The sequence below is a fragment of the Papio anubis genome, chromosome 20, assembly GCF_008728515.1.
Source record: "Papio anubis isolate 15944 chromosome 20, Panubis1.0, whole genome shotgun sequence".
Taxonomy (NCBI): Eukaryota; Metazoa; Chordata; class Mammalia; order Primates; family Cercopithecidae; genus Papio; species Papio anubis.
In genome coordinates this window covers 31253567-31268290 of record NC_044995.1, presented here as the reverse complement: position 1 = coordinate 31268290, position 14724 = coordinate 31253567, and the positions used below count along the sequence as shown (strand labels likewise).

At 42.6% G+C, this 14724-nt stretch overlaps 1 protein-coding gene and 1 long non-coding RNA gene across 9 annotated transcripts in view; both read left to right on the top strand.

Annotated features, from left to right (window-relative positions):
* LOC101014153 (zinc finger protein 708) overlaps window positions 1–14724 on the top strand; it is a 702618-nt gene that overhangs the window by 180375 nt on the left and 507519 nt on the right. The window lies entirely within an intron of this gene.
* The window catches only part of LOC116271740, a 33789-nt gene that overhangs the window by 18589 nt on the left and 476 nt on the right, over window positions 1–14724 (top strand). Inside the window, exons 4-8 of one of the 8 annotated variants that reach the window (XR_004180489.1) lie at window positions 5665–5998; window positions 6804–6925; window positions 7159–7240; window positions 7620–7704; window positions 9610–9959. This is a non-coding gene — a long non-coding RNA (uncharacterized LOC116271740). Of the gene's footprint in view, window positions 1–5664; window positions 5999–6803; window positions 6926–7158; window positions 7241–7619; window positions 7705–9609; window positions 9960–14724 lie in introns of those variants that run through there. The other 7 variants (XR_004180491.1, XR_004180490.1, XR_004180488.1 and 4 more) reach the window with 7 other exon arrangements.

The window sequence follows — 14724 nt, the reverse complement described above, 5'->3', positions numbered from 1 at the left end:
TCTAATGAAGAGAACTGCTAACCCAGGCAAAACAAAAATTAATTAAATATTAGGAAAATATTCTGCCACATATTATGCTGAATCAGCCAGTACTGAAATTTTTTAGATATGCCATTTGAATAAACTCTGTGGCCTAAATCAAATTACCTATGATAACCCCTCAGTTATCAGTGCTGTGCCCCTAAATTGGAGAAACAAACCTGGTATTTAAGATGACATAAATTAGCAGGGTGCAGTGGCTCACCTGTAATCCCAGCACGTTGGGAGGCCGAGGTGGGTGAATCACCTGAGGTTAGGAATTTGAGACCAGCCTGGCCAACATGGTGAAACTCCGTCTCTACTAAAAAGACAAAAATTGCCCAGGTGTGGTGGCGAGCGCCTGTAATCGCAGCTACTTGGGAGGCTAAGGCAGGAGAATCACTTGAACCCAGGAGGTTGGAGGTTGCAGTGAGCCAAGACCGTGCCATTGCACTCCAGCCTGGGTGACAGAGGGAGATTCTGTCTCAAAAAAGAAAAAAAAAAAAGGACATAAATTTAATGTTAAGTGTGGACTCATAAAGAACCTAGACAGCCAGCAAGCCATTTGTTTATTCTTGATTTCTTAAAACTTCCATTATTAAAAGCTCTGTATTCCATTACTCATCACAGAAGAGAAAATAACCTAAATTAAATATGAATTAAGTGTGTGTGTGTGTGTGTGTGTGTGTGTGTGTGTGGTGACTATTCCAAATTACTAAAACAGATTAAGACCAATTTTTTTTTTGTCAAACATATAATTCTGAGAAACAATCAAAACTTCGTGTACATTTCTGCTATCTAATAGGCTATTTAAGCACTTACACAGACATTTTATACAGTTGTCATTTTTAATGCATGTTTTCTGATAGTATAAAAGCTTTCTCATGCAAGAAGGCTGATGTTATAATGGTAGCTAAAAGAATATTAGAAAATACGTTTTTTTCATGGGACATTTCTGAAAGGTCTCTAATGATCAAGATACTTATTTCACTAGACATGTTGTAAAACTGTTAAATAAGGTATTGTTCCTGGATCAAACTGAGGGTCGGGCTACTATTTCTCACGGCCCAATAACAAGATGCAGATGAACTGGGGAGGAAGAGAGTTTTATTTCTGCAACCGGTTACAGGGAGAAGGCCTGGAAATTATCACCAGACCAACTCAAAATTACAACGTTTTCCAGAGCTTATGTACCTTCTAAGCTATATGTCTACATGTAAGTGTGCATTCAACTAAAGAGATAAGTGATTAACTTCCTTTATTTAATCTGTAACTAAGGTCTTGAAGACCTTCCCCCGCAGCCTCAGTAAATTTACTTAATCTAAATGGGTCTAGGTGCTGGGGTGATTACCCTTATCTTGTCTCCTGCTAAATCACAGTGGTTTGGTGAGTTCCTTCAGATCTCCAATAAACTTGTTTGTGGAGGCCTGGGGAATTTCTTCAGACCCCCAATAAAACTTGTTTAATCCTATAAGGCCCAGGAAAGGCCTAGGCGAAACTCTTGATGGGCTTTTGTTACATCCCAGCCTTTGTATAAGATCACTGGCTTTTTTTTTTTTTTTTTTTTGGGAGACGGAGTCTCACTCTGTTACCAGGCTGGAGTGCAGCAGCACAATCTTGGCTCACTGCAGCCTCTGCCTCCAGGGTTCAAGCCATTCTCCTGCCTCGGCCTCCCAAGTAGCTGGGACTACAGGTGTGTGCCACCACACCCAGCTAATTTTTTTGTATTTTTAGTAGAGACGGGGTTTCACCACGTTGGCCAGGATGGTCTCGATCTATTGACCTCGTGATCTGCCTGCCTCAGCCTCCCAAAGTGCTGGGATTACAGGCATGAGCCACCACGTCTGGCTGGTCACTGGCTTTTAATACTTTACTTAACCACTCAGTCAGTACTGAAACAGTTGTTAGTGAGGTCTGGCCTGCCACAGTATTACAGATACAATAGTATTGAGCAAAGCTAACTAAATTGACTGGATTGCTTTTGTAACTGCAGATTTACTTAGAATGGAAAAAATATGTTGACCCTTATAAAATAGTCATTAGAAGGCCTATGTGCATAATAGAACCTCATGCGTCTTCTGCTACTAAAGTCTAACATTACTAAATTCAACAAGGCTTCAATGCATTATGGCAGAGCACATTTTCACCAGGTGAAGAAAGCCTTTACTAGTCTACTGACTGAGGAGAGTAAAACCCTTTATAATCAAGAACCCAGAGAATGAATCTGCCTGCCACCTACCCTGAAGCAAGACTTCAAGACCTTGAGCATTGGATTGATAATCTCACAACTTAGAAGAGCCCCTCCAAACTCTTGCAATTGTAAACCCATAGGATATTTTAAGGTAAAGCTAACCAGGAAAGTTTGTCCTCAAAAGCAGATGGCCGTCTCCATGTAGATAGCTTTTTTTCACAAGATCAAAAATCAAGACATCTCGTTATCATGACACTCTTAGTTCACAGTTTGTTTATGGTTCTACAGACAACAGAAATTTTAAAAAGTGGTCTCTTGTGTGCACTCATGGGGGTATACTTACATGTAGAGAATTTTGCAGTCAACATTATATATGAGGAAACTTATTCCTTGAAAGGTAAAAGAGGAAGGGCCAATGTGGGTGAGAAGTTTTAATGAAACATTTGTTTTCTCACAATACCAAAAACAGAATATTGGTCCACTGCTCTTAACCTATTTCATAAGTTAAAAAGAACTTATTCAGAATAGGTTAAAGAGCATTGCCCGGAGGCCATTACTCTTCTGAATGGGTATCATTGTTTAGAGTAAATGAGGCAATGGTTACAAATTTATCCCTCTCAATAGAGCTCTATAGCAGATTATACCATAAAGGCTATGCTTACACAATAGACTTTAAATTTTCTCACAAAGTTGTGCCAAATATAATTTCTTTTGATTACTTACTGGATAAATATATATCTGTGCAGTTGCTAATAGCTGCCTATGGAGAACTACAGCAGGTATTATAGAGATGCAGTTGTAGATGATTCATGAACAGGCTGATTAGATGAAATGAGTAGACCATTTATCTAGCTAATTATTTGATCTATTTAATTTTAGTTGGTTGTTCATGGGGACCCTGGCTAAAAAGCATGCTTCAAACTCTTGGTATTATCCTCCTGATAGTCAAATTAGTAATCTTCCTACTGCACTGTATTCTCTCAAAAGATATAAACGTTTGAATATAGTCATTTGTAGAATGTCAAATGGTCTCTCTTTAACTAGAATGACAGAAACTCAAAGACATATGTGACTATGAAGACACCACAACCTATGAATGGCATGCTAAGGACAAAAAACAATAATAGCGGAAACTGAGAGTGGCTCTAAAGAACCGAGTTTTGGTCACACTGTGACCTATGTAAGAACTTAACCAAATAGGGGGAATTTTTTAAAGAAAACTATTGGAGGCCATAATTCTGGACTGAGCTTATGCACTAGGTCCAAACCAAACCAAAATGAGTCACTCATGCTAGATGTGACATAATTAAACTAAAAATTTAAGGCAATATGTTGGGGTCCGTGCCAGGGGTGGTAGAGAATGAAAGAACACACAAAAGACAAAGACACACAGAGAACATGGCGGCCGCGCTCAGAGCCTCCGCCTCACTTTATTTATACTCCATAAACCCCACGTCAGCAGAAAGAATGCAATGCAAAACAAACTTTCTTTTCCCAGATGTAACCTTCTACTCAGTTCTTTGTTTCTATGCTCTTCCTTATCTGCCCGCCTTCTTGGCGCCTACGGGAGTTCATTAAAAGTTCAATTGGAGATACTGTCCTTGAGCCCTATCTATTCTCAGCATACTGTTTTCAAAGGCCCCTGCAGCAATAGGTAGATTCTAAAACTGGCCAGGTTTTGTTTTTCTTCTGTAAATAGCAGATTTCAACACAAGGAGGTCCCTGTACTCTAACACTTTAAAAAACAAATAAAAATCATTTCAAAATAATAAGCTGAAGTTTTTATTTCCACTTTACAAACCCACAGTTCTGCTATTTCACAGTCAGATTTGAGTCCAAATAAGTACATTTTTGATGGTGACAAAGTGATATCAATGTCTAAAGTTTTGGTCTCAAACTTGAGAAGATGACAAAAGAGAGAAATTGTTAAATTAGTTATAGCCTAAAGCTTCCCTCTTTTATGTTTAATTTTGGTGAATAGGATTTTTTTTTTTTTTTTTACATAGTAAACTTAGTGTTCAAATAGGACAAATCTTAAGCTGTAATAAATCTGGCTGTTTCTGAACCTCACTTCCATTTTCTATATGTCATTTTGCTTTTCTGGTTCATAAATCTTTTACCAACATGTGGCTGTGCTGGAGTCTCTCCGAGCCTACTCTGGATCCATAGGTTACCTGATTTGCAAATCACGATTTGCTCATTTAAACTCTGTTAAATTTAATTTTTCTAAAGTTTTCTTCTTTTACAAATTTTCAAATTTTTTTAATACTGAAAATAAATAATGTGTTATTGAGCTTTGATTTTCTAAACTCATTCCACAGCTATTTTCTCAAATAATAATAATAATAATTATTATTATTATTTTTGAGTCAGAGTCTCACTCTACCACCCTGGCTAGAGTGTGGTATAACTAATCATGGCTCACTGAAGCCTTAATCTTCCAGGCTCAAGGAATTCTCCTGCCCCAGCCACCTGAGTAGCTGGGACTACAGGCATGCAAAATCATGCCTAATTTTTCATTTTTTTTCATGGACACTGGATCTCACTATGTTGCCCAGGCTGCTCTTGAACTCCTGAACTCAAGTGATTCTCCTATTTCAGCTTCCCAAAGTGCTAGAATTACAGGTGTGAGCCACCATGTACTTCTGCAATTTCTTGACAAGATTATTCTCAATAATAAACAGTGCTACATGCACACAAATATAAAAGGAATCTGGCTTCTATTTTAGAAGTTTCACTCTCCAGGATTTCAAAGGTCTAGGGCAGCTACTTTAGTATTATAGTTTGATCTATGGAGGTGCACGGGCTTTGGAGTCAGAGTGTTGATCCTGAAGGCGGGGTGCGGTGGCTCACGCCTGTAATTCCAGCACTTTGGGAGGCCGAGACAGGTGAATTGCTTGAGGTCAGGTGTATGAGACCAGTCTGGCTAACATGGCAAAACCCCATCTGTGCTAAAATAAAAAATTAGCTGAGTGTGGTAGTATGCGCCTGTAATTCCAGCTACTCAGGAGGCTGAGGCATGAGAATTGCTTGAACCAGGAGGCGGAGGTTGCTGTGAGCCAAGATTGTGCCACTGCACTCCAGCCTCGGCAACAGAGCAAGACTTCATCTTAAAAAAAACAAAAACAAAACAGTTGATACTGAGTCTCAGCCCAGCCAGTTAGTAGCCATGGTTCTTTGGACAAGTTTCTTGATGTGAAAGAAGTTGTATGAACCACATATGCAAAAAAAGGCAGAATGACACTGATTGCAAAAATTGTAGCAAGTTTTCATGCCTCCTATATCCATTGCCAGGTGCTTTCATAGCTGTTGCCATTGAAACACAGAATTTGTTTTCCAAACCATAGATCTAGCTGACCTTACCTGCTCAGGACAGTAGAAAGCTGTAAACATGATAATGTGCTAGTTTGGGGCCTAGGCTCGAATGGTCTTGAATGCTTCTGTTTTTCTTTCAGAATGCTGCCATCTCCATGATGGCCCATGTTAGCCAGGTGGAAAATAAGATACCATGGGGAGGAGAAGCAAGGTGCCCCTGTTGACAGCCCCAGAAGCAGAAGCTCACCCCCAGAAACACAGCTGCCTAGTGAAAAGACAGCTGATGATACACATCTGAAGGAGCTCAGTTGAGCCCAGCCTAAATGGCTGAACATCTCAATTACAAGCAAATAAGTTTTGGATGGTTTGTTATGCTGCAATAGCTAACTAATACATGTACCCTGTGCAGATGGAATGCCAGGATTCAGTGACAGCTTGATTACTAGTTACCTTCTGACAGTGGACACCCTAAAGGTACTTTTTTTTTTTTTCCTCCTGATTTGAAGTTGTATGTCTCCTAAGACAATGTTGGGTAATGCAGAAATACAGGTAGACATGTATGTGTGTGATTGGTGCTTTTACTCACACAGTACCCCATACCACAGGAGAAAACAGATAATCACAGCCTGACCATTAGGGCCAAGGCCAAATAGCAAAATAAGTTTGCCTTTAATTTGTTTTCTTCATATCTAAAAGTTGGAGGTAAAGACTGTGTACAGACCTGAAAACAGAGTTTTCTTCTCCTGGGGCCCCAGAATTTTTTGTTCACTGTCTGATCTCTGGATGAAGGGTGGACCACAGGTGGCAAGCAGTGGTCTACCTGTGGTTATTTTATTCTTGCTGCCCTCTGCCCTTGCTATGGCCACTATCTGTCCCACCCTCAGAACTGAAGATAGATGTTAGTAGAGAGAGGCTGTCCCCTCACCTCTGGCAGAAAAGGGATGTTCAGGGCCTCCACCCACCTGACTCAGAGCTGCACTTCAACGTGGTAGCTGTTGGCCATGTGTGGCTCCTGGGTACCTGGAATGTGCCTGATCTGAACTGCAATTTGCTAGAAAAGTAAAATACAGAGTTGGTTTTGAAGATTTAGTTCCAAATATATATATAGTGCCTTAATAATTACATATTGCTGTGAACCCAGAAAATCTGAGACACGTCTCAGTTAATTTAGAAAGTTTATTTTGCCAAGGTTGAGAACACGCCTATGACATAGCTTCAGGAAGTCTTGAGGACACCTGCCCAAGGTGGTCAGGGAATATCTTGGTTTTATACGTTTTAGGGAGACATGAGACATCAATCAACATATGAAAGAAGTACATTGGTTTGGTCTGGAAAGGTGGGACAACTTGAAGCAAAGGCAGGAAGACATGAAGCTGGAGGGAGCTTTCAGGTCACAGATAGGTGGTTACATTCCTTTGAGTTTCTGATTAGCCTTTAGTTTCCAGCTTGAGTTTTCCTTAGTAATTTTGGGGGCCCAAGATATTTTCTTTCCATGTAGCTCACATATTAAAATGACAATATTTTAAACATACTGGGTTACATTATTACAATCAATTCCACGTGTTTCATGTTTCTTTTTAAAGTTTGGCTACTAGAAAATTAAAAATTCACATGTGGCTCACATTTTATTTCAGAGGACTGCCTCCTTTTTAAAATGTTAGGCTGCCTGCTCAAAGGACCAGAAGCCAGGAAGGTGATAAAAGCTAAAATTTCAAAGTAATTGTTATTATATTATTTTCATCTGTGACTAGCCACATAGTATATTATTTATAAATGCATATGACCTTATACACAAGGTTCAATGCAAACACCCTCTAGGGTGGGCCTGGCTCAGCTCAGAGGAAAGCCTGCCTGAGAAAGCTGCAGCTAGGCTGTCACTCTTCATTCAGCCCAGCAACTGATCACAACTTCTGTCACTCACGGCCTAAGGGGGTGGGTCTTAAACAGCATCCAATCAGGGACGCTGGGCTGGGGACAGTCCAATCAGGCACGCAGCTGGAGCGGACAGGAGGGCTTCCGGGATATGGCGGGGCCTTTGGCTGTGGCTGTCTCCAGAGCTCCAGGTCTGGTCTTCATTTCTGTGTCTTGTTCCTAGAGGCCCAGCCTGTGTGACCCTGTGACCTGCAGATATTGGGCGATCCAGAGCTAAGACTCCAGGACCCCCTGGCAGCCTAGAAATGGTGAGTGCCGGGTCTGACATCCCGAGAGGGGGGAGGGGCTGGTCGGAACCTTGGGAAGTGGCTGTGGCGGACTTAGGTCTCCACGCAGTCAGCTCCACGATCTGCGCCCGGAGTTCTCCTTGCCCAGCTCGGCCTCAGTCCCCTTCAACCATAAGATGGCGGCTGTGCTGATAGCCGGGCGCTGGGCGTCCTGTCTCTTCCCTCCGCAGAGACTGTGACCTGACCTGTAGCCCTGTCTGGGCAGCTCTGCACGCGCAATTCCGCAGTCTCTCCCAGATTGTGCAGGAACCACGGGGAGAATCGTGACTCGGGGTGCGGGTTCATGAGCGGGAAGAGCTTTGATCTGTGGGGTTCCCAGTTCCTATTTTCTCCTATTGAAAATCTATGGGAGTGGCCGGGGGCGGTGGCTTACGCCTGTAATCCCAGCAGTTTGCTGGGAGGCGGGCGGATCAATGAGGTCCGGCATTCCAGAACAACCTGGCCAGCATCGTGAAACCTCGTCTCTACTAAAAATACAAAAATTAGCCAGGTGTGGTGGCAAGCATCTGTAATCCCAGCCATTCGGTAGGCTGAGGCACGAGAATCGCTTAAACCCAGGAGACCAAGATTGTGCCATTGCACTCCAGGCTGGTTGACACAATGAGACTATCTCAAAATAAATAAATAAATAAAAAATAAAGGGGAGTCACCGCAAAATATTAAATAATTTAGTCAACGAGTGGTTCTAAAATTGTAAAGCACCCAGCTGTGGGATGTAGTTTGTGGTCCTTTGGAGGAACTTGAATGAAAGACTCTGCATGATACAAAAACGCGAATTCAGTAATCGGTTAGGTAGAGTTACCTAGTGTCTTAATTTCCATGTTGAGCGTACAAACTTTCCTGGTTATGTAATCAGAGCTTAATTCCAGTTTATAGTTTGTTAACCCTGTATTTGTTTTCCCCAATGTAGTAATTTACAAAAAAAAAATTTTTTTTGAAAGACGGAGTTTCGCTCTTCTTGCCCAAGCTGGAGTGCAGTGTCGCGATCTCAGCTCACTGCAACCTCCGCCTCTGTGTTCAAGTGATTCTCCTGTCTCAGCCTCCCGAGTAGGTGGGATTACAGGCAAGCACCACCACGCCCAGCTAATTTTGTATTTTTAGTAGAGACGGTGTTTCTCCATGTTGGTCAGGCTTGTCTCAAACTCCCGACCTCGGGTGATCCGCCCATCTTGGCCTCCCAAAGTGCTGGGATTACAGGCGTGGGCCACCGCACCCGTCTTGAGTTAGATTTTTTAAAAGTAGGAATTCAGGGACTACGGCCACCTCAGTCGAATTGCCTAGCAGTTAACTATTTTCACTCCCTACACAAAACTGATCTTCCCCTGCATTTTTCATAGGTGTTCTAAGCAGGGTCTCAAGTCTGCCCTCACGCCCCCTATTCCTCCAGCCTGACTCTGGTTTGCAGTAAAATACAGAATTTCCATTTCCTCCTGACAATCCCAAATGCCAACTCCCCCTCCCTAATTCACACTATTAACTATTTGTCCTTTAGTGTACGTTTTTGATACCGTATTTTAATTAAACATTTTTTGACAAAGCATTGGATGGCACATTTAAATAGATTCGTTTTCTGTTTATAAATATTTTCCATAAGAAGAAAGCAAGGAATAATTTTCTGACACAGTATTGTAAAACAATCTTTGTGTCTTTTCCTTTTATCTTCCCTTGGCGTAGAGATCTCATGGGACTGTTTTGGCATCAAGGTTTTTCTTGGAAGTTTTGTGGGGTGATGTGTCCTCAGTCACCCTTTAGTTTTTTTCCTGGTCCTGGGTTTCAGTACTGTCTGAATAAACCAAGGTAGCAGTCATGGCTATGTCTGGGAGACTGTCTAATGAATATTAACTCCTGGGTCATTCTCTCCCATAGGACAACCTGTGGTATGGAGTGTAGCCTCTTAAGGGACTAGGTGGATGCCCTGGGGCTGAGAGGAATTTCCTGGTGTGCTCTTCCTTTGAAAACCTAACCCCTTCAGATGTTTGAATTGTCTTCGCCCAGCCCAACTTTCCTTTCTTGCAGACACATTGCTGGTCAGCCAATCAGATGCTGGTATTGAGTTGAAAACAGAAACAATTTCTGCCCCTGCCCCCTAGATTCTCTACAATTTGTGAAAAAAGAATAGTATCTCTGCCAGGCACAGTGGCTTACGCCTGTACAAACTCAGCACTTTGGGAGGCCAAGATGGGCAGATCACCTGAGGTCAGGAGTTTGAGACCAGTCTAGCCAACATGATGAAACGCTGTCTCTACTAAAAATACAAAATTAGCAGGGCGTGGTGGTGCATGCCTGTGATCCCAGCTACTCAGGAGGCTGAAGCAGGAGAATCGCTTGAACTCAGGAGGTGGAGGTTGTGGTGAGCCAAGATCGTGCCATTGCACTCCAGCCTGTGCAACAAGAGCGAAACTCCGTCTCGGAAAAAAAAAAAAAAAAAAAAAGGTGTTATCTCAAAAGGCAAAAGAAACCCTGACCCCGGTGATGTGAGGCAAGAAATTGCAAAGTAAAATGCACTTGGAACACTCACTGGAACAGCGTGCAGAGTCTCCGGAGAGGGTGGTTATTGAGTACTTAAGTGAGCAAGATGGGTGGGAAAATCTGTCAAGTGATTGAACTCGACACATGAGTCGGACACATCTGTTTTCTTATCAGCACTGCCACTCCCTGGGTTTGTCACTTTGGAAAGATTTGTTCACTTATATTGACTTCAATTTTTTAACTCTAAATTGCAATTTATTAGTAGAGCTTGAAAGGTAAGAAAATATTTACAAAGGGCATAAAAGAGGTGGGTTTCAGAAAAATCTAATCTTTTTTTTGTTGTTAAAAATTCTTATGTACCTTTTTCTTTCTTAGAGTGAGTTTAGGAATTTTCTCAGGCATATTATTTTTTTTTATGGATTTCAAACAGAATTCCAAGGCTTAGATTTTGGAATGTTACCAAGGAAAAGAATAGGGAAAATCTCGCTTCCATTTTGGCTGTGGAAAATGAATACATTTCCAGAAGAAAATGTTGTAGATAATAGGTGGGTTACATGAATTCATGAAAACATCAGTAGTTTTTTCAGGGTAAATTTTTGACAGTGAATATCTCTGTTCTATATCCTGTTATCTTTATTTCAGAGTGTAATGATAAATGTTTTAGATGAAACCTGGTACCTCCTACAAGTTGTTCCCATATGACTAATTGTTTACTACATGATTTTTTTTTTTTCTTTTTTTTTGAAACGGAGTCTAGCTGAAGGCTGAGGTGCAATGGTGCAGTCTCGGCTCACTGCAATTTCTGCCTCCTGGGTTCAAGCAATTCTCCTTCCTCAGCCTCCCAAGTAGCTGGAACTACAGGCACACACCACCATGCGCAGCTGTTTTTGTGTTTTAGTAAAGACGGGGTTTCACCATGTTGTCCAGGCTGGTCTCGAACTCCTGAGCTCTGGCAGTCTGCCCCTCCCAAAGTGCTAGGATTACAGTCATGAGCCACCGTGCCTGGCCTATTACATGACTTTTTTTTTGAGACGGAGTTTCACACTTGTCGCCCAGGCTGGGATGCAGTGGCACAATCTCAGCTCACCGCAACCTCCGCCTCCCAGGTTCAAGTAATTCTCCTGCCTCAGCCTCCCTAGTAGCTGGGCTTCCAGGCATGTGCCACCACACCCGGCTAATTTTGTATTTTTAGTAGAAACGGAGTTTCTCCATGTTGGTCGGGCTGGTCGAACTCCCGACCTCAGGTGATCTGCCCACCTCGGCCTCCCAAAGTGCTGGGATTACAGCCGTGAGCCACCACACCCGGCCACTACATGATTTTTAATGGAAATAATAAAATAATACATTTGTAAAGGAATAGATACTTTTGCTTTTCTTACTGAGGTATGAAATGTAAGCATTGTAAAATTGCCTTTTTTTTTTTTTTTGAGATAGAGTCTTACTCTGTCACCCAGGCTGGACTGCAGCCCCCGCCTCCTGGGTTCAAGCGATTCTTCTGCCTCAGCCTCCTGAGTAACTGGGAGTACAGGCACACGCCACCATGCCCAGCTAATTTTTGTATTTTTGGTAGAGATGGGGTTTCACCATATTGGCCAGGCTGGTCTCGAACTCCTGACCTCGTTATCTGCCCGCCTCAGCCTCCCAAAGTGCTGGGATTACAGGCGTGAGCCACCGTGCCAGGCCAAAATTGCCTTGTTTTTATATGAACATTGTTTGAATAATTTTGCTGGATTTTTCAAACACTTTTCAAAGACCAAGTGAATAACTCTGACATGGAAATTAAAGCTTGAGCCCGGCGACTCCAAGCTAAGGCTAATATTGAGCCTGCAAAGAAGGTTTTTTAAGGTCCAGTTAGTTCTTTCTGGGGAGCCTCCCCTGCAGGTGTCCCAGCCTGCGCACCCCAGCCATGGAAGGAGCCTTTATCCTGAGAGAAGCTACAGAGCCCTGGAAAGCTGGGGCCCCACAGGCAGATGCAGTTACGATTAAGGTGGAAGGGGACTGGGAGGATCTTACTGAAGATAAAGTTGTCCTTGTTTTGAGACAGTTTTTAGACTTTGTAAAATAGAACAAAGTTAGATTTGTGTAAAAAAAGAAAATTGAATTATCAAGGAGTATTGCAACAGGAGGAAGTACCAACCATAAGAGTGTTAAGGATTGCAAAGTTTAGGCAGACAAAGGCTTTCTCTTTTTTCTTCTTTTTTTAATCTTTTTTTTTTTTTTTTTTGAGATGGAGTCTCACTCTTGTTGCCCAGGCAGGAGTGCAGTGGCGCGATCTCGGTTCCCTGCAACCTCCACCTCCCGGGCTCAAGCGATTCTCGTTACTCAGCCTCCCAAGTAGCTGGGATTATAGGTGCCCATGACCACACCTGGCTGATACTTGTATTTTTAGTAGAGGCAAGGTTTCACTATGTTGGCCAGGCTGGTCTCAACTCCTTACCTCAGGTGATGACAAGGGCTTTCTTTCATAGGGATGAGCAAACAAGATTAGAAAAAAGATGGGAGGGGAATGGCAAATGGAGGGTAAAAAATCAGATTATAGATCAGAGAATGTTTTATCCTGAAGTCAGCATACTCTTAGAAGTGACATAGAATGGGGTTGTATGTTGGCTCAGACGGAGGGTAGCCCAAAGTCCAGGAGCCTCTTGGAAGGAGATAAATTTAAGTGAGGTCTGATATGGAAGTCCAGGAAAGTGGTCCCAATCCAGACTCCAAGATAGGGTTCTTTGATCTCACGCAAGAAAGAATTTAGGGTGAGTTCATAGAGTAAAGTGGAAGCATGTTTATTAAGAAAACAGAGGAATAAAACAATTGCTACTTCACAGATGTAGCAGCCCAGAGGGCTGCTGGTTGACCACTTTGTGGTAATTTCTTGATTATATGCTAAACAAGGGGTGAATTACTTATGCCTCCCCTTTTTAGACCGTATAGGGTAACTTCCTGATGTTGCCATGGCATTTATAAACTGTTATGGCGCTGATAGGAGTGTAGCAGTGAGGACGGTCTTGGCTTTGGTGGGTTTTAGCTGGCCCCTTTACTGCAGTCTGTTTTATCAGCAAGGTCTTTATGACCTGTATCTTGTGCCAAGCTCTTATCTTATTATACGACTTAGAATACCTTAACTGTGGGCCGTAAGCAGTAATCCCAGCACTGTGGAAGGCTGAGGCGGGCGGATCACATGAGGTCAGGAGTTCGAGACAGCCTGACCAACATGATGAAACCCCATCTCTACTAAAAAAAAATACAAAAATTAGCCGGGCATGGTGGTGGGTGCCTGTAATCCCAGCTACTCGGGAGACAGAGGCAGGAGAATCACTTGAACCGGGGAGGCAGAGGTTGCAGTGAGCTGAGATCACGCCACTGCACTCCAGCCTGGGCAACAGAAACAAGACTCTGTCCCCCCCACCCCACCCCCCAAAAAAAGGATGCCTTAACTGTTTGGGAATGCAGCCCAATAGGCTCTGGTTTATACGCCTCTGACAGAAGTATTTTATTTTTACCACTGAAGACAAATTCAGCTAATATTTTTATGAGAGCAAGAAGAAAATGTGCAGTCTATGTCTGGCTTCTGTGACAGGTAAGAACAGAGAGCACCATCTAAGTCTTAATGGGAAGGGTGTTTCTTTCCATGTGCTTCATGTTTCTGGAGCACCCAAAGGATAGAGAATTTTATTAATCACAGCTGTTTTCCAGGATTATCCATGTGCTTTTTATTTTCCCACCTCTTTTCTTTTCCTATGCATTTGTTCCGTTTGACTTCTCCTGGATTGTATCTTTTATAATAAACTGATAAACATAACTACAGTGTTTGCTGAGTTCTGTGAGTAGCTCTGTCCAATTATTACACTTCAAAGAGGTTTTGAAAGTCCTGAATTTTTAAAAAGCTCAGAAGCATAGATGGGCCCATGGGGTTTGTGACTGGCATCTGCAGTGAGAACAATGTTGTGGGGACCGAGCCCTGAATCAGGCTCTGTGCTGACTCTGGGTGGTGTCAGAATTCAAATGTTAGACAATGAGTTGGTGCTGGAGAATTGCTTGATTCTCAGAGAACTACAGATTCAGTACCAGAAAGAAAGATATCTTGGAGGCCTGGCCTGGAATAAAACTCTGGGTGTCTGGGAATGGGAGGCTGTGCTCTCCTGTACACAGGCCATTACACTGTCCATTGTCTTGTGATTCCAGGTGTCTTCTTAGGGTAAGAAAGGATGAAAACTTGGAACGATCTCTGATGATAGACCCTCTTTTCCCACAGGTGCCACCACGGGATTCCCACCCACTCACACACCCTCTAGACATTGACATGTCCACATCCCTCCCAGAATGAGGCACCATCCTCAGGAACTTCACCACAGCATTTCTGATCCCAGTGTTTCTTCCCAGAAATGCACAAAAGTGTGTACAAGTCTCCTGGAATGTTCCTACTCCCAGACACAATCTCTAGCAGCAACCTCTTTTTCTCCACCTACTTAAAGAGTTCTGGGCCACCTGTTCATAATCTTACCTGCCTCCATGGAC